Raw genomic sequence first — 20,356 nt, 5'->3', positions numbered from 1 at the left:
ATTATTACAAATGACTGCAGAGTTAGTTTGATTATAAATTCTTAGCAAGGACCAAAACAACTGCAAAGATATTTTGAACTGTTTCCAGTTAATTAGTAATGGCATTGTTAGTAATGGCACTGGTATTGTTACACTGATATCAATATAGAAAGCTTAAATTACTTATTAAGTTTACTAGGAACCAACATTTTCAACATAACACACACACACACACACACACACACACACACACACCAAGTGAAACATCTATGATCCCACATTGAAATTAGACACTTTAAAAAAAAATTATTTGCAAGCCTACTCTGTGAATTTGGATTTCAGGAGGGTTCCCACCACTCCCAGAACTGCAGTATTCACTGTGCCTAAACTGTTCGTACAATGTGGTTTAAGCTGAACACCTACTCTCCTGAGAATCTGGAATTACCTATATGACCAGCCTCCAATAAACATCATGAGCAACGAACCTTGTAGTGAACACTCCTGACAGACATTTCACATGTATTCCTGAGGAAATAAAGTTTGTCCTGTGTGACTCCATGAGAAGCTTCCTAGAGGCTCTGAATGGTTTCCTCCAGACATAGTTCTGTTTGGCTTTTCTAACTGCTACTGCTTTATATCCTTTGCTATAATAAGTCTTGGCTGTGAGTATGACTATATGTGAGTCCATTTAGTGAATTACTACTCAATCTAAGGGTGGTCTTAGGAACTTCAAACATAGTAGGAAACTTTATAGACTAGAAGCTAGTTTCCTTGACAAATTTTAAAAAAAGGAAAATCTACAAAGAAAGTCAGTAAATAAATGTCTGATATTTTCAATCTAATTTTTTAATTTAAATTAAATGTTAATTTTTTGTCTCCTCTGAATACAGATGACACTGAATAAAATAAAAATTGTTATTTCAAAACCATAAAGCTAAAAATATATTAATTAATAATTAAACTTTCAAATCATTGTATAAGTCTGTACATTTAAATTTTTAAAATCATTTAAACTTAAACTTAAAATAACACTAATACTGTGGGGACATCCTGTATAAGCAACATAACTTGATTCAAGAAGAACACAGAAAACCTGAATACACTCATGACCATCAAAGAAATTAAATCAACAGTCAAAAATCTATCCACAAGAAAACATCAAGCTGTGGTTGTTTATAGACAAATATTACCTACTCAAAGAAATAGATAACTCCTATTTTGATAACCTCAGGCACTGACCTCTTAAAAAAGAAATAACCCCTATTTTAAGGAAGACATTCCAGATAATAAAAGATTGGGAAAGCTATCCAACTCATTTTTTAAGGCTAGTATAATGTTAATATTCAAAATGACCAACAATTATATAAAACGATAGACCAGTCTTGTTTACAAACATACATGAAGGAAAAAATTCTACATGAAATATGAGCAAATTTAATGAGTCAAAGTATGGGTCTATAACATCTACCTGTCTATATATTTGCACATATTTAAATGTTATCTATTTAACCACATCATGATCCAGTAAGGTTTCTCCCAGGAACTCAATGATAGATCAACATTTTAAAATCTACTAATGTTCTTAGGGAAATGGCTCAGTAGAAGAGCACTCACCTAGCATGCATAAGGCCCACAAGGCCCAATAAAAAAAAATCTACAACTGCATACACAATGTACACATGTATTAATTACATGGTACCCTACTAATAGGTATAACTTTAATGATGTACCAGTTAAAAAGAAAATAAAATCTATTAATATAATTTGCCACAATAACATATAAGGGAGAAAAACCTTAAGATCTTTTCATGGGTACAGAAAAAAATTCAACATTCATATATTATCTGTTATAAAGAAACTCATAGCAAGTAAAGAATATAAGAAAACTTCCTTAATTTGATATTTAATGGTAAAACTTTAAAGCATTCTTTTTAAAGTCAGAAACAAAGTAAGAACATTTGTTCTTTTTAAAGTCAGAAACAAAGTAAGAACTGCTTCTATTCAACCCACTAAAGGAAATCTTAACCAATTATAAAAAGTATTATAAGGATTGAAAAAAATGTCATTTTTTATAGATAATGTGATCACATAGAAGATCCAGAATAATCTACAAGTTGTCAAAATGACAACTCAACAATATTATTGGATATGAGAATGATATGCAAACTGGGTGTGGTGATGTATGCCTATAATCCCAGCAACTCAGGAAGCTAAATCAGGAAGATTGCAAGTTCGAGGTCAACCTTAGCAACTTAGTGAAGTCCTAAGCAAATTAGTGAGACCCTGTCTCAAAATAAAAAATAAAAAAGGGCTAGAGATGTAGTTTGGTAGTAAAATGCTTCTATATTCAATCCCCAGTACCAATAATAATAATATTAATATACAAGAAAAATCAATAGCATTATTATTCATAAGCAACATCCAAGTAGAAATGTAATAAAAGATCTCATTCACAATTTTAAAAAATCATAATGTACCTAAGAATATATTTCACAAAATCTGAGTAACACCAATATGGAAGAAATTATAAAAGTTTACCATCAAGCATAAACAGAAACTTAAATGAATAGGAAGATATACCATGTTGGTGGATGAGAAGACTGTTTCATAAAAATGTATATTCTCAACCAGCCTAGGTGTCCATCAGTGGATTAATGGGTAAAATTAATGTGGCATATATAAGCAATGGAGTTTTATTCAGCCATAAAGAAAAAGGAAATTATGTCATTTGCAGGAAAATATATGAAACTGGAGACAATTACATTAAGCAAAATAAGCCAAATTCATAAAGTCAAGTATCATATGTTTTCTCTCATATGTGGAAGATAGAGAGGAAAAAGGAAAAGAAAGGTGGAGGATGGGATCTCATGAAAATAAAAGGGAGAACAGCACAAGAAAGGGACCAAAGGCTAGGAGGAGGGGAAGAAGGGAGAAGTGCTAGGGACTGATACTGGCCAAATTACATTGTTACATTGTGTGCATGTACAAATACGTAACAGCAAATCCCATCATCATGTACAACTAAAATGGACCCAATAAAAAATGTGGAAAGAAGAAAAATATAAAAATGCCTATTCTCACAAAATTACTCTACAAATTCAATTCCAAAAGAAATCCCATGATGGCTAATAGAACTTAATAAAATGTCTTTTTAATTCACATTAAAACCAATAAATTAAAAACTGGAAACTTTTGAAGAAGATGAACAATGTAGGAAGACTTATCCTAATATCCATCATCTCATTATGAGTGTTGATAATTTAGATGATATAATATGGGCACAAAAACGAACAAATCAGCCATGCAGATTACCAAAACATACCCATGTATGTATGGCAATTTGGTATATGAGAAAGTTGATAATACAAATCATTGAGGAAAAGATGAGTTATTTAAAAATGAAATGGAGAAAATCAGGTACACATAAAGGGAAAAAAAAAGACCATTAAATTATCTTACATAAAAGACAATTTTAAACAAACAAGAAAAAAAAACTCACTCAATGTAAGTAGCCAAGTCACAGAAAAGGAAATCCAAATGTCCAATAAACGCATGCAAGGTTGCTCTGCTCATTCTCACTAAATAATAGTAAAATGCAAATTGAAACAAAATAACATTTTTACACCATAGTCTAATAATATTAAGAACCAGAAAATATATAAGGAAGGAAATATATGACTACTAACTGAAGCATTTGTTTCAGTTAATTAAAATTGGTATTGTTACTTTGGGAATGATTTGGCTTTGTCCTTCAAGGTTGATAATGATCATAACCAACAAACACATACCTAAATAAACTTTTGGTACAAAGGAACAACATAAAAATGCATTAAACATACAGCATTATTTTAACATTTAAAAACTTTATTAATTAATAAATAATAAATAAATATATTTATTTGTTGATTTATGGACAGAAACTAAATGTCCATAAATCAATGAATAAATAAATTACAGTATATGAGGAAAAGATGCTTCACATGTCATTGTAAATAAATCTCACAAGTATAATGCTGAGTGAAAAAAACAAGCTCCAGAATACGTTCAGTATGATAAAATATATATGAAGTTGAAGAAACTACAAACAACTTTCTACAATGATAAAAATGTTCAGTATCTGCACTGTCCATTACAGTAGTCTCTAGCTCTGTGGGGTGTTGAACACTTGTAGTGTAGCGAGTGTACCTAAGAAACTGAATTGTTTTATTTTAATTAATTTAAATATAAATAGCTACATTTGGCTAGCAAATATCATATTGGCAGAGCAGGAGACAACTGTAAGTCTATCTTATAGATAAAATCAGAATAATCAAATAAAAATACTGAAAGTAGAGGGTTGGGGAGATAGTTCAGTGGTAGAGCACTTGCCTAGCATGCGCAAGGCCCTGGGTTCAATCCTCAGGACTGCCCACCCCCCCCCAAAAAAAAAAACTGAAAATAGCACTGGACAAGACAGAGAAGTTTTTACTAACTTTATAGTTCCAGTTTATATTAACTTTCTGTGTTCTATTTATCTAAGTTTCCTTGTATGTATAGACTAAACTAGAGAATCTCTGAGTTCACTGACTATTTAAGTTCAGAAATTTCAATCAAGTTTCATTTCTTCCTTCAAATATATACTTAATGATTTATTTATAATAATCATTTCTTTGCATAAAATCTTCACACTGGAAATCCAAATTCCCTTACTGCTGTCTGGAGCCTCTAGTTGTCCACAGACAAAATAGGAAAAGAGAGAAGAGAGTAAATCATATGATCAGTCAGTAAATGATCCATGGCTCTCAGAGAAGCTCATTTTTCAGAGAGGCTTTTTTACTAGGTAGCTATGACTTTTAGTGGGTCTTATCATCAACATTTAAAATCCTAAAGCTATTTTATTGTGAATATCCCCAGACCCTCGATAGAAAATTGATTATATAAATTGCATACTTGTTCACATGAATGTTTTTGACTCACAAAAACCCAAAGCTTATGCATAGTTCCGATGTATATTTATGAATTTTATAAAATACTGAAGATCTTAATAAGAAAGAAAGACAAACTCAACTGTTCCAAATTATAACACTTGCCAGATAGCTCAGTTCATTCAGTGTTCTGTCCAAGTTATCATGTAGCCAAAGAATGCAAAAGAATTGGGTCTCTGTGTGCTACTCAATCACACAACTTTTAATTACATCACTTAGTGTGTGACAGAAATATCCAGATCAGAGGAGAGAAGACTGATTATTTATGATCTTTTCTGACTGACCTGCATACTGTTACTAAATGGGGAAACTTTAGGGTTATTTTGAATGGTGGTAAATGGCAGGAAATGACAAATAATTATCTCTTACTCTTTAATGTATGGCAAAATTATTGAGACATTCCTGACCTTTATCACCTTTCATAAAGTATACATAGAGTTTAAATTAGCAATGATTTTCTGTGTCACCTTGAGTGGGCCACAGGGTACTTAGATTAAACATTGTTTCTAAGTGTATCCTGAAGGTGTGTCTAGATGAGATAAGCATTTGAATCAGTAAACTCAGTAAAGTACATGGTCCTCCCCAGTGATTGGGCGTCATTCAATCCACTGAGGACCTGAATAGATCAAGAGGGAAAAGAAGGAATTTGTCACATTTGCTTCCTCCCTGACTATCTGACCTCCTAGGACACATATTTTGTGCCATTTGACTGGTATTTATACCTTCACCACCATATTTCTCAAGCCTTCTGACTAGGAATAGAATTACACCACCAGTTTTCCTAGTTCCCCATGTTGCAGGCAGCAGATCATGGGACTTCTCAGTCAAATCCTCAGAATAAATATCTTCATAGATAAATAGATATTAAGTACATGGATGCATAGGTAGATGACAGAAGGACAGACAGACAGATCCTGTGTTTCTCTAGAGAATGCTGACAAATACAGTGAACAAATGTTTCCTGTCGTTAGCTAATTTCCCAATTTAGATGGGGCACTATTCTTCTTGAACATCCGTATAGAAATATGGGAGGAAATTCAGCTTGGAAAGTACAAGGAAACAGAATACCCTTTATTCAAAAGGGAGGAAAATTTTTATACTTCCTATTTACAAGAGTTGACCCTCATGGAAACCTAATGGAGACCATCATTAGGAATTGATAGATAGTTGTTCACTGTATTGTCAGCATTCTCCAGAGAAACAGAACCAATAGGATCTGTCTGTCTGTCCTTCTATCTGTCATCTACATATGCATCTATGTACTTAATATCTATTTATCTATGAAGACATTTATTCTGAGGATTTGACTGAGAAGTCCCACAATTTGCTGCCTGCAACATGGGGAACTAGGAAAGTTGGTGGTGTAATTCTACTCCTAGTCAGAAGGCTTGAGAAATATGGTGGTGAAGTTATAAATCCCAGTTAATGGATAGGATTACAGTGTATTTCAGAATATAATTACAATGTAGTTTAAAATACTCTTATCTTTCATGGTCTATTATTAAATACTCAAAGTCAGCATAACAAGATCAGATGTGAAATGCAGGGCTACTTAAAGGAACACTTGTTTTAAGTCCAGTGATTGAAAGGGGAAAGAGAAAAAACATAGATGTTAAATATAGAAGTTAAGTTTCCCTAATCTAAAAACCCAAAATCTAAAATATTCCCAAATCCAAGACATTTTTAGTACAAATAAGATGCCACAAGTGGAAAATTCCACACCTGGCCTCATGTGACAAGTTAATAAAAAACACAGGCACACCAAAAATGTATGAAATTGCTTCACACTATCTGCATAAAGTTAATAAAAACATACATGAATTTCAGGTTTAGACTTGAGTTCCATTATCAAGATATTTCATTAGGTATATGTAAATATTCCAAATATTTTTTAAAAAATGAAAATCCTAAACATTTCTTGTTCCAAGCATTTTATTCAAGGAATACTCAATGTGTATTTTCAGCTAGTATTTCTAGTAACACCCAGCACTAAATATTCCGTACCAAATACTAACCAGGCAATAAACTGTTACTCTTTGACAAATCTAAATTGAAAACACCTAAGCAGAAAGGAGAGCTACACCATCCTAGTTACTAGTTATAAAATTTCAGAATATCATTTAAAATTTTCTAAAATTTTTAAAGGGAAAAAAAGGTACATACCAAGTATCAAGATTTAGAAGAGCCTTAATAGAAATACTGAAATACAAATAAATTAGAGTACAATGCCTCCAAAATCCTATTTAAAATTTTAAAATGCATGTTTTCCATACAAAAAAAAATTACAAATCAAGTTGAATTTGAAAAAATAAAAATATATAACTCAACAACATACATTTTTCTTCCTCCAGTTTTCCAATGCACAAAGGATTTTTACCTCCAGCATCCATTTAAAATTGAAATTAATTTAGGGAGATCTACAGTGATAAAGTCAATCTGACAAGCTTCCTCTGTAAACCTAGAAAAAGCTGAATGTGTATAACCTTTGACATTATTTGTAATTTACTTGTCTTTCAGAAATCAATAAGAACTTTTAAAGTAATCAATATATATTTTGGGGGAGATAAAAGGGAATTGAACTCAGAGGTGCTTAATCACTGAGCCACATCCCCAGCCCTTTTAAAAATATTTTATTTAAAGACAGGGTCTTGCTGAGATGCTTAGGGCCTCACTAAATTGCTGAGGCTGGCTTTGAATTCACAATCCTCCTGCCTTAGCCTCCCAATCTGCTTGGATTACAGGCATGCACCAGCACACCCAGCTAAAATATCTTTTTTGTTTAGTTGTCAAGGGACTTCTATTTTATTTATTTTGGTTATATGTGGTGCTGATGCTGAGAATTAAACTCAATGCCTTATACATGCTAACCAAATGCTCCACCCCAGCCCTAAAATATCATTTTGATTCCACTTAAGATAAACATTTTAGTTGTGGCAATTCTTGATGTATTGAATTAAATACTCTGGAAAGCAGATATAATATGCAACAGAGTAATTAGGAATAAAAAATGCCAAGCAATTAATGTTGAAGAACTTCAAGGTCAGATTTGGGCTTTGCTTATGAAAAATAAAAAAGGAAATATGGTTATGTCATGACACTAAAAATTCTTGTTTTGAAATTTTTGTTTTGTTTTGTTTTTCATTTATTGGCAGGGCATGGTGGTACACACTTATAATCCCAGCAACTTGGGAGGCTGAGGCAGAAGGATCAAAGATTTGAAGCCAGCCTCAGCAACTTAGTGAGGCCCTAAGCAAACTAGCGAGACCCTGTCTCAAAATAAAAACTAAAAGGGGCTAGCGGGGTGGATCAGTGGGTAAGTGTCCCTGGATTCAATCCCTAGTACCAAACAAAAAGAAGATTTTTTTTCATTTCTTACAATCTATGCAGTTCAAACAACTGTTATGAATGGTTCATGTAACAAAGTAGAACTGATAAATTTAAAGTGAAACTAGTGGATGCCCTTCATAAAGCTAAATTTCAACAAAAATAAATCCATGAAAAATAATATAATTTGTAGTGCTTCCATTTTTAATATCTTAGATAAAGATTTTATTTTGGCCAGTTCCCAAGGTAATATTTTCCTACTTTTCAAGGTGAAGAATCACCATTATAAGAAAATGACATGTAAAGAGATAGTAATTTTTCATATGGATTTATTCCACTGATTTTGATCACATAAAACTATGGGGATTTTCTCCAGTAGTCCAATTTTTTATATTTAACATTAATTATTTAATATATTTCAAAGGATTTTTTATTACATCAAAAGTATTTAAGTCCCTAAACCAATGGAAAATTATTCTCACCCACAATTTTATCAAAACTGTCACCACTAAAACTCTGATATACAACATACATGTAATAATGTTATTATTGATTACAAAGAGTAGTTTTCCATTTCTTTTTAAAGAAATTTAAAGATGTACCTACTGCTTTTTCTAGTTCTCTTAAATTTTTTGTTCTCACAAGATCACAAACCTTTCCTAATTATTTGGCTGTTTTAGTTTTAGACCAAATTCTGAAATTATTTGATTAATACCTATCTTCTCTACTAAATTATAAGGACAAAAAACATATCTCTTTTTACTCCACTTTATTTTTTACATCTAGTATAGTGTCTTGCTTAGAGTAGATGATAAATATATGCTAAGCAACAGATGATATTAACAACAAATAGTGATTGTTTCCTTTACCTTTAGAAAATCTCTCCTGTCTGCTAGATATGAATTGGACCTCAGTAAATAGGTGATTGAACAGAAATAATGCCAAAAGGTCATTGTCAACAAGCAGCTATGCATACAAGAAATACACCATTTTTATCTCTTTTGTGTTCCATTTTTAACATCTTTAATCTGTGCTTAAATTTAGATAATGAACTGAAAACATCTTTATCTTTATCAACATCCAATAAAAATGTCAAGGATATATTGAAAGACATGTAATATGAACAGAAATTAATAATCATGGATCCAACAAGTTGGTGGCCACGTTTGCATACTTAATGTGGTCAAATACAGTATTGGAATAAAGACAATTAACTTGTTCCTGGCACAAATAACTGCTCAAAAACTAACAAATAAAATTTTCTTCTCAAAAGGATCTCTTCTTAAGACAATTACAGTATTTTTCTATAGACAAAATGTCTATAGGCATTACATGTATATATACTGCACTTATACACATATTAAGAGTATTTTCACAAGAAGTAAACAAGTTAAAAAGTAAGATAACAAAATTCTAACAATGAAAGAAATTCGAAATAAAAGGATATGCAAGACTTGAAATCCACATCCAATGTTAAGCTTTTCTCTAATCCTTTACTGATGATAAACAAAACAGTTGATCTCTCTGGAGTATTCTGGCCTTACCTAATAAAGATTTTGGTTGGTACCTCTCATATTAAGTAAAGAGAAATATAATAAACAACTTACATTTATCATTTTTTCTTTATATCACTAACCATTCTAAAGGAAGTATTTTAGGTGGCATATTTAACAGTATTTTATAATTCATAAGGTTTTTTCACATAAATTTTTATTTAAGCTATACAGCAATCCTTTGAGTTATAAGAGTAAATACTATTAGCCCTACTTTACAAATGAGGACATTAAGAGCATGAGAATCCAAGTGACTCATTCACAGCCACAAAACTAATAAGCAGAAAAGCCAAATCATGCCCCAAGTGTTCTGATTCTTCATCTTTTCATTGTATCACAAACAGTAAAGTTAGATACTTAAAATGTATAATAGCAATAGTAAGTATTAAACTGGGAGTATACCTTTGGGAAGTTTATTAACTGGGATGATAATATTTGAGTCTTTTACATCATCAGAACAGATCTCACTATTTGATTTGGATTATTATATTTCTTCTATCTTACAAAGCACTAGACAACAATAGATTCATTCAATTACACAGTTAATCCAAACCATTATGTAGTTTGTTAACAGAAGAACATAATGGAGATATTTTCCTAAACCTTTCACTGATCAAATACAATCTCTTTAATCAATTTACACTATTGTTTTATAAATGTTTTCATAGAGTCCATTCTTATTCTTTTTCTAAAACTCCACAAGTTTTTCTTTAAAAAAAAAAAAAAAGCATGGTGGGTTCTAAACTGGAATAAGTCATTGCTTGACCCCTCTTGCCGATTCTTTAAAGAGCTGTACAGCTACGGAAGTATGTTTGTGCTGGTATTGCAGAGTGGAGCTTTGGGAATACAAAATCTGATTTCAGAGAAATCAGAGCTTAGTTCAAAGAAATGAGCAGCTTTCTCCAGTTGATAAGACTTTCCCTGAAAGAAAACTACAACCAAGTAAAAAATACACCTGTGATATTTTCTGCTAGCCCTTTATGATTCTAACAAAAACTTGTTTTAATTTATTTGATTAGATACTTCACTTTCACACTTTCTCTGGTGTTGATTTAATTTTTGTATGTTTCTTTGCTTGTTTCATGTTTGTGCAAATCCCAATATTTCAATGTACATTCGTATTAGATATTTAAGAGCAAAAAATTAACTATATAATTGCAGAATATTCTCAAAGATCTCATCAGAAGGTGAAACAAATTTGAAAAAGATGGAATAAGTATTTTCTTACAGATTTAGAATGTTACTGGTAATAATAATCAGAAACTTATCATCCATATGCTCAAGCCATAAAATTTAAATGTCATGACTAATCAAGTTTATTTGGATTCTTCTTTTCAGAAGAAATGAGTGAAATAAGAAAACCCATCTTAACAAGCCTTTTATTCCATATTCTGGGGGGAAATCCAAGGTAAAGCAGGAAGAATGAGACTGTGAGTCAACTCATAATTTAAAATCTTGAGGGAATTTCAGTGGGTGGAGGTGGGTAGGAAACACTCATAATTTGGTATTTTTAAAATTATTATCAAAGGACTTCCACAATATATCACAGGCATAAAATAAGCTTTGATATTTGAGCTTTTTTTACTCAGCTTTTTCACTACTGTGACCAAAAAGATGTGACAAGAACAATCTTAAGGAGGAAAAGTTTATTTGGGGGCTCATGGTTTCAGAGGTCTCAGTTCACAGACAGCCAGCTCCATTCCTGGAGGCTCCAGGAGAGGCAGAACACTTGGCAGAAGTGTGTGGCAGAGGAAAGCAGCTGGGAACATGACAACAAGATGCAGAGATAGAGCTCTGTTTAACAAAGACAAAATAAAAACCCCAAATGCATGCCCCAAGGGACCCTCCTCCTCCAGTGACATTCTACCTGTGTACAGTTACCACCAATCAGGTTAAGGCTTTCATAATCCAACCATTGATGAACCTTCTTGTATTGTCTCACATGTGAGAATACCTCCCATCTGAACCATAGCAGTGCTCGTGAGAACAAGAGTTTTAAAAAACTGCTTTTATGATAAATATTAGACCTAGTGGTAAGTGAACCTAGTATATCTAAATCTGAGGTTGTGTGTAAACAGCAGCCAACAGCACTAAACTGTTCTTATCCAATGTCATTAAATTGATGGTCTTAAATTGGATAGTGTATTGGAATACTATGATCCCAGTTTTATATTTGTAAGTACCCTTACAGTTTCAAAGCATTTTCACATTGATGATTTCATTAAATCCTGTCAATAACTCTTCAGAGAATAAGATTCCTATTTTAATTATGAAAAAGCAGAATCTTAAGGAAACTAAGGGATTTTCCAAAGATCATGTAACTTTAAATATGGAACCCAGATTTTCTAGCTCTAAGACAATATATTTGTCTTCATCCATACTTTAGAATGAGAAGAATTATGTCTATGTGAAATCTTTGTTCACTCTTCAAATATTTAATGAATAACAATTACATGATAGACAAGATTAAATGACATGCATTTGGAAAGTACTTTGGACAGTATAAAGAAACAAAATTATTGTTCACAAATAGAGGGTGAGAGCAGTAAATAAACTTGAGTTTAAAGAAGATTGCTTCAAAGTTGATGGTTTTACCCTCAGGATTATGCTTCTTCAAATTCTATAAAATATATATCTGAGAGGTCATTATGGTACAAACTGATGTTGAAATCTACTAGCATAGATTTCACATAGATTAACATAGTCTGTCAGACTATTAAAAATGTTTAGTTAAACAAAAAGTCACTAAAGATAAATGACTTTTATTCCAGGAATTAAGATCTAAAGTTAGCACAATGGGACTGAGGATGTAGCTCAGTAGTAAAGGGTTTATCTACCTTGTATGGAGGCCCTAGATTTGGTCCCAGCACTCCAAAAAATGAAAGTAAAAATTAAAGTCCATACATAAGATATATTTGCATAGAGTCAAAAAATCTTAAGGCAATGGTATACTAAAGAAGGACACACTCTCATAAACAGTTATCATTTTTCTTTGAGAACAAGATTAACTTATTGGCTTATACTTCATATTGTATTTTAAAAAGCTACATATCTTTAAGCACTAGAAACACACTCAGCCGAGGACCCAAAAAGGACCTGAGACTGATAGGAATCCCAGATTCATATCTCACAATCATTCCAGAGCACACACTCATTGAGTAGAATATTTTAATTTCTCTTTATTTCTTTTTGGTCAAATATATATATTTAAAGAAATGTATGATGATGATGTGACTCCATTCTGTTTATCATGCAAATAGAAAATATGAAATATATATCCCCAATAATATTCACACATGCGAGGAAATAAAGATATACTCAGAAAACTGCCCAAACCCTCCTAATGCTAAGAAGCCCCTTAATACTAATTATGCACTGTACACTTGGGTAATAACTTGTAGTATATATATATATATATATATATATATATATATATTCCATTAAAAAGTACTGTATGGTTTCAATGTGATATGTCCCCCAAAAGCTCACTTTTTTTTTTTTCAAAAGTTCACTTTTAAGACAATTCAAGAAGGTTCAGAGGAGAAATGATTGGGTTATAAGAGTCTTAACCCAATCAGTGAATTAATCCCCTGCTAGGGATTCATTGAATGGTAACTGAAGTCATAGGGTATGGCTGGAGGAGGTGGGACTTGGGTGTGTGGCTTTGGGATATATATTTGTATCTGGCAAGCAGAGACTTCTCTCTGCTTTCTGATTGTCATGTGAGCTGCCTCCCTCCACCACACTCTTCTACCACGGTGTTCTGCCTCACCTCCATCCCTGAGGAATGGAGCAGGCCTTCTATGGACTAAGACCACTAAAAAACATGAGCCCTCAAATAAACTTTTCCTCCTCTACAATTGTTCTGGTTAGGTCTTTAAGTCACAGCAGTGAAAAAGCTGACTAAAACAGGTTCTTTAGAGGAAGGACCTCAAAAACAATGCTATCTATTTGGAATACATATGAAAAGCCTCATCTCTGTTGCTATTGCACAGTATTCCTTAGTCTTTAACATGAAGCAAAGTGTGCAATACATATACAATATCCATTTCCTAATTGTCATGAATGTGTGATTTTTTATAGGAAGGAACTCTGCAACAACTGCTACTATACATTTTGTTCATTATAACACTTAAAACATAATATGCTGTGTTTGAAAAATTAGACAAAATAACACTTAAGTCTAAACTACTAGGAAGAATTTCTGGAATGTTACTCATCTATGATGGCTCAGTATAAACTGAAATTTCTCCTAGTAAAGGTTTTTTAAAATCCTTTCTATTTGTGGAAAGACAAATTGAGCATTACTCTATCTAGAGTCTCAATGTTAAGTATCATAGATTTTTTTTTTTGAGAGAGAGAATTTTTTAGTATTTATTTTTTAGTTTTCAGCGGACACAACATCTTTGTTTGTACGTGGTGCTGAGGATCGAACCCAGGCCGCACGCATGCGAAACGAGCGCGCTACCCCTTGAGCCACATCCCCAGCCCAGTATCATATATTTTTAAAGAAACAATTATATCTTCACTATTATTAATTATCTCAAATATACATAACCTGGTAAATATCATATAAATCATAAAAATTAGATAGAAAATATAGTCTACCCATTAAAAACTGGAGATATATATATATATATATATATCATTATAGTTTCCACATGCTCAAAACTTACTAAGGATTGTTTAATATTTTAGCTTTTAATAGTCAAGCAGAATTGCTTACTTTTGTATCTTTTAAGCTTGGAAATAGAATTATTTTGGTTACTTTCCACTTTTCTGTTGATGAACACTTGGATCTTTGCCTCTTTCTAAAGAATATCAATCTCTTGAAAATGCTAAGAATTCTACAGTCCCATTTCACATACTGATAGCACCACTAATTATTCAAAGAAATGTTCCGTAAAAGTACACTAATTGTTGATATTTTAATAAGATTCAAACAGAAGAAATTTTTTGTATTGATTTTATTGGATTAATATTCTCCTTATTCATTCAATAAGAAATATATAGGTTATACTGAATGAAGAGTGCCTTAACCTAGATTAGAAAGTATTTAATCTAGCACCAGATTCTCAGTCTATAAACTTCAAGGAAATTTCAAGAATGATACCAGATGTGATGAAAATTCTAATGAATTCAAATGAATTATCATCTCCTGCCCAAAACAAAGAAAATGGCTCATTAGAGAAAATGGTGAATGATGGTCATAGTTTAAACACCAGAATAACACAGTACTTCACTTTTGTAGCAATATAAAATAAAGCTTCTACGTATTCCAAAGTGGGGCAGAGGGAGCTGTGATTTTCACATTTATTTGACCAAAAGAAACTAAACATTTGTAAATATTTTTCAAGTTTTTCTTTAAGAACTTTTAAATGGGAAAAAGAAGTAAATATCTGTCCAAATGTTTTAAATACATTATTCAAAAGTCACCATCTTCAAACTGTCTAACATAGCTTAAATGGAAGTCAGTAAATAAAGGAAATGGAACTTACTCTGTTTAATGAAAAAACAGAAAAGAACACTATTTTGCCAACAGGTATAATACCTCATATTACAGCAGTATTCACGATATCAAGAAATTCAAGAAAAAGAATTAAGGCAAATGCCCAAATTTCAAGGAATTTTTGTCTTTTAGGGTTTACTGGAGAAAGTAAATAAATACCACCTGTGAAGTAAGATATTCTCAGAAATTTTTGTTTGCAATACAAAGTGAGTTTGATTGTTCTAGAAGGAAGAGAGAAATCAGACTTCATGAAGCACATTGGAAAGTCCCATCCTTCCCATGCCTACCCTCATTAGTATAGACAAAATAATGAAAGCCAAGATCTCACTGGTTATAATCCAAACTGCATGCCTTGGTTCCACTTCTAGGAAGTAAACAAAATTTCCTAATGTAATAGTTTTATGTTTCTATTTAACTGGGTGCTTTCTTTGTAATTTCTACCATCCCAGAGAAGTGTATTTATAGTTAAAGGGCTAATGACTTCTACTTTGTGTTTGGGAATAATTCTTTTTCCATCTTTCATCATCCCTCACCTCATCTTTTTCTATTCTAAGAATTTCTTGTACCTATATCTTTATTAACAATATATTACAAATCCAGAGAGGAAAAATATACCAAACTTGACCAAAATAGAAGTTGCAACTGTAATTGTACACCACAAAAAAGAGAAAACAAACTAGTAAGCTGATAAATTTAACAGTTAAGTAACTAAAGCGGGCCCTTCAAGCCAAGCTTTAATGTAGAGAAGGCAAATATATTATTTACTTTGTTTTTTCTCCTCCTAAAATGAATTCCTACTGTAAGCAAGAATAACAGCAGTAAATCTAAAGAAAGATAAGAAATCTTGAATAAGCTGTGTAGTGGCACATGCCTGTAATCCCAGCAACTCCAGAGGCTGAGGCAGGAGGATTGCAAGTTCAAAGTCAGTCTCAGCAACATAGTGAACCCCTAAGCAACTTAGCAAGACTCTATCTCAAAATAAAAAATAAAAAGGGCTGGGAATATGGCTCAGTGGTTAAGTATCCCAGGGTTCAATCCCCAGGACTGCCCTCCCAAAAAGAAAGAAATCTTCAACAAGCCTAATTTTACCATTTTTCTCCATAATGCACTACAAATCTTAACAGACAATACCATAACAAATCCTACTAAATAAAATCCTTAATGAAAATACCTCAGGAGACTATTTAAAGACTATCTCTGGTGACTTAGGTAGAACAAGGACATGTTGCTTCTTTAGAAAGCTAACATTGGATACAAAACTTTGCCAATTTTTAATCTTCTTTGTTATTTTAACATTCTTATTCTTTTTCTTAAAATGTATTTTGCAATCAATTTTGCAAGAATTTATTATAACAAATTTAATTTGGGACCTCTGTCCCTAAAAAGAAAAGTTGTTCTATATTCATTGTATATACATGAATTTATTTGATTCTTTCCCTTACATCCTCAGTTTTTATATAAAAATCCTTGCATTTTTATAAGTTTCAGACACCAACACAGAGAGAAAAAGAAGAAGAGGATTTTGTAACAGAACTCTGCCTGAGCCAATTCTCAGTAGTCTGTTGGCAGAAGGCCTTTGTATGAACTATTTCCAAGACCTCGGTCTGAAAGGCAGCCAAAGGCTCCACAAAAGAACAGGCCCAGAATGGCTTATTACCTTTCACCTTTGACCCTTGCCCAGCTGTCTCATACTTTGTGGACTGGAAATCTTGAGAGAGAATGCTTAGCCATCCTGTTTGCCAACAGCCTATTTATTCCACAGGAACAGCTTGGCAAGACATATCCAGGTCACCTGACCTTGAATTGTCACAGAAACCAAGAGCTTCAGACTCTTCTTGTGGTTGAGCCAGAATTGTAACATTTTGACTGGCTGAAATCAATGTTGGATTATACAGCAAGCATCAGTCATTTAATTCACTTTCACATTGTGCACTTCATCAAAGCATTAACACACAAATGTGAAAGCAATTATGCTTAAACTAGAAGTGGTATAAGTCAAGGCTTGCATATAACCTCCCCCCCCCAAAAAAAAGCATCAGTTTTTGACCTGAATATTAAAAGTTAATTTAAATTGTCACAATGCTTTATATCTTGCTAAGTATATCAGTATACAAAAGAAAGCCCAGGAATCTTTTAGTTATTCATATGTTTTTAAAACTGTAATCTTTGGTTTAGTCAGACTTTACATTAAGCATTTATCTGAAGAAATTACTTTATTAAATCCATTATCATGTTTCAACTAATCTTTCAAGGCTGCTGCTTTGATCATTTTGGTGAATCTTTTAAAATAGATTAATTAATTGATTTTCACACATTAGTAATGAGAACAAATATAGACAGGTTTCTTTTTTAAATGGTGAAAATTTACCTTAAGAGTGAATAAAATAATGTCATTTATTATTTAAAGGATTTGTTTTCAGGAGTTATTTTTTGAATTTGTTTACAGTACCCAAAACATAACAATATTTACCAAAATTATGTATGCAGACAATCTATCAAGAATATCTATTTTTTGAAACAAGTATTACATAAATGAGTTTTAAGTAAAAAAAAAAAACTGTATCACTGTGTTTATATACACATTCACCACTAAGGAAAAATTAATTACCTTGAAACTTCATAGCCAGGAAACCATTTGATAAATGATAAATACAAATTTTAAGTTGGGAAAAGAGTTTCCTTTTAAATCTAAGCATAAAAATAGTCATTATGGATAGTGATGATGATAGGTAACATCTGTTGAATATGCTAGACACTATTGGAAGTGCTTCCCATGGATTAGCAGATTTAATCTTCACAATCACCTGAAGAGGTATAGTCTCATTTTACAGAAGAGGGAAGTGAGGCTAAGAGAGTTTAGGTCACACCTCTAATAAGACAAAAATGGAGTCTGACTTTAAGTATTGTATCTTTATTGGCTCTCAAAACATACCCTAAGAAAACAACTTACCAAGTATACAAGTGAAATATACAAGGATATCACTTAGAATAATGCACCCTTTATAGTTTATAAAGCACCCTTAAAAACACTAACTTAAGTTTTACAGTTAACCCCGTGAGATAATTTTGTCATGCCTCTTATACAGACAAAAAAGCTAAATTTAAGTAAAGGTTACCTGATTTATCCAAGGTCACTTGGCTAATAAGTAATACTACAAAGATGCCCATTCAGGTCTTCTAACAAAATGCCTTCTGTTTTTCCTACTATAATGAGTCTCTTTATTTTATACTCAGATCTTTCTTGAGATGAAATATTACTCACTCAACAACTTGAATAAAGAATTTCAAATAAGATTGATAAATAACAAAATAAAGACTTCTTTTAATTTAACATTAAAATAAGACAATATAGTAGTGAATTAATTTAGTGAAAATAAATCCCATATTCCATATTTTAAAATCATGTAATTCTTAGTATCAATATTTCCATTTTTGAGGGAAAAGGAGAATAGGATAAGGGAAGAACAATGAAATGAATCTAACCAAAGTTTCCTTTATACATATATGAATATACCACAGTGAATCTTACCATCATGTATATCTGCAAGACATTAACCAAAAATAATAAATAAATAAAATAGCAGAAAGATCAGTAGAATAGAAGTAAGGGAAGGGAACAGAGGGAGGAAGTAGGGGAGAGAAAAGGAAAACACTATGGACTGAACTTGAGCAAATTATATTCTATGGTTTTTCTTTTCTTTTCTTTTCTTTACTTCTAAATGGACTTTTATTTTATTTATTTATGTGGTTCTGAGAATTGAACCTAGTGCTTCATACATGCTAGGCAAGTGCTCTATGACAACAACCTCAGCCCCTATATGTTTTTTGACTATGTAAAAATAAATCCTAATGTTATATATAACTAAAAAGAAACAAAAATTAAAATAAAACTTACTGATTAAAAAATTTCCATTTTCAGAGAGATTCTTAGAGAAGAGGAAAGAGACCAGGGAGAGGGGAAAAAAGAGGGATAAGAAAGAATAATGGGAGGATGGATATGTTCAAACTATGTTATATGCATTTCCTACTATGCCACAATGAAACCTATTTTTCTGCATAATTAATATGCACTAATAAAAAGAAACTTTTATTTTCCTTAGTGTTCATAAATACATTCTTAATTCCAATAATGAAAAAAAGAGAGCTGAGGACCTTACACCCAAAGGATTTTCCTATGGCCCTGCAAGGCTGAGAAGTGGATTATCTAGGAAATAATAGGATCCAACTGGTATAAAAGCTATATCAAGACTGACTTAAAAACTTTTCTATTGGCCTACCTCCTCTGAGCATTTTTTAATAAAGAGAAAGTGAGAAAGAGAGTGAGAGAGAGAGAGAATTTTTTTTAATATTTATTTTTTAGTTCTCGGCGGACACAGCATCTTTTATTTTGTAAGTGGTGCTGAGCATCGAACCCGGGCCGCACGTATGCCAGGCGAGCGCGTTACTGCTTGAGCCACATCCCCAGCCCTCTGAGCATTTTTTTAATAATTGTTTTTTAGTTGTAGTTGGACACAATACTTTTATTTATTTATTTTTATGTGGTGCTGAGGATTGAACCCAGGACCTCTCACGTGCTAGGCAAGCCCTCTACTGCTGAGCCACAACCCCAACCCCTCCTCTGAGCATTTTTACAGTGGCTTCATCACCACTTTGATTATCAGCAAGATGAAGCTAGGCATCTTACATGAAAGATCATCTCCCAAGTGGGATTCTCCAAATTCTTGGTTCTCTGTTTTCACTATTCATCCAAAATCCAATAACTATCTGTTTCAGAAAACACAGATTTTAAAACAGACATCTATAGGAGTTGGATGGTATACAATTTCAGGAAGCAATATCTTTTCCAAAAGGCTGAATATGACATCTGCAGAGCAAAACATATGTTAAGGAAAGTTAACTCATGTGTTCCTAGAGCAAGAGATTTTAGAAAGCCATCCTGAAACTGAGAGACCCAATAGAAAGAGAATGAAGGAATAAGTTCTTATATTTGTTCATCTGTAAGAGAGATTCTCTCTTTGACCATTTCT

General features: G+C 32.2%; 1 protein-coding gene across 1 annotated transcript in view; it reads right to left on the bottom strand.

The window, feature by feature from the left end:
- The window catches only part of LOC308655892 (uncharacterized protein), a gene marked incomplete at its 5' end in the record, with an annotated part of 146,058 nt that overhangs the window by 81,716 nt on the left and 43,986 nt on the right, over positions 1-20,356 (bottom strand). The gene's annotated exons all lie outside the window — the stretch shown is intronic.

Source organism: Spermophilus citellus (genome assembly GCF_964194105.1).
Source record: "Spermophilus citellus genome assembly, chromosome: 1".
Classification (NCBI taxonomy): Eukaryota; Metazoa; Chordata; class Mammalia; order Rodentia; family Sciuridae; genus Spermophilus; species Spermophilus citellus.
The sequence above is the reverse complement of the archived record's forward strand: the minus strand, read 5'-3'. Positions and strand labels throughout refer to the sequence as shown.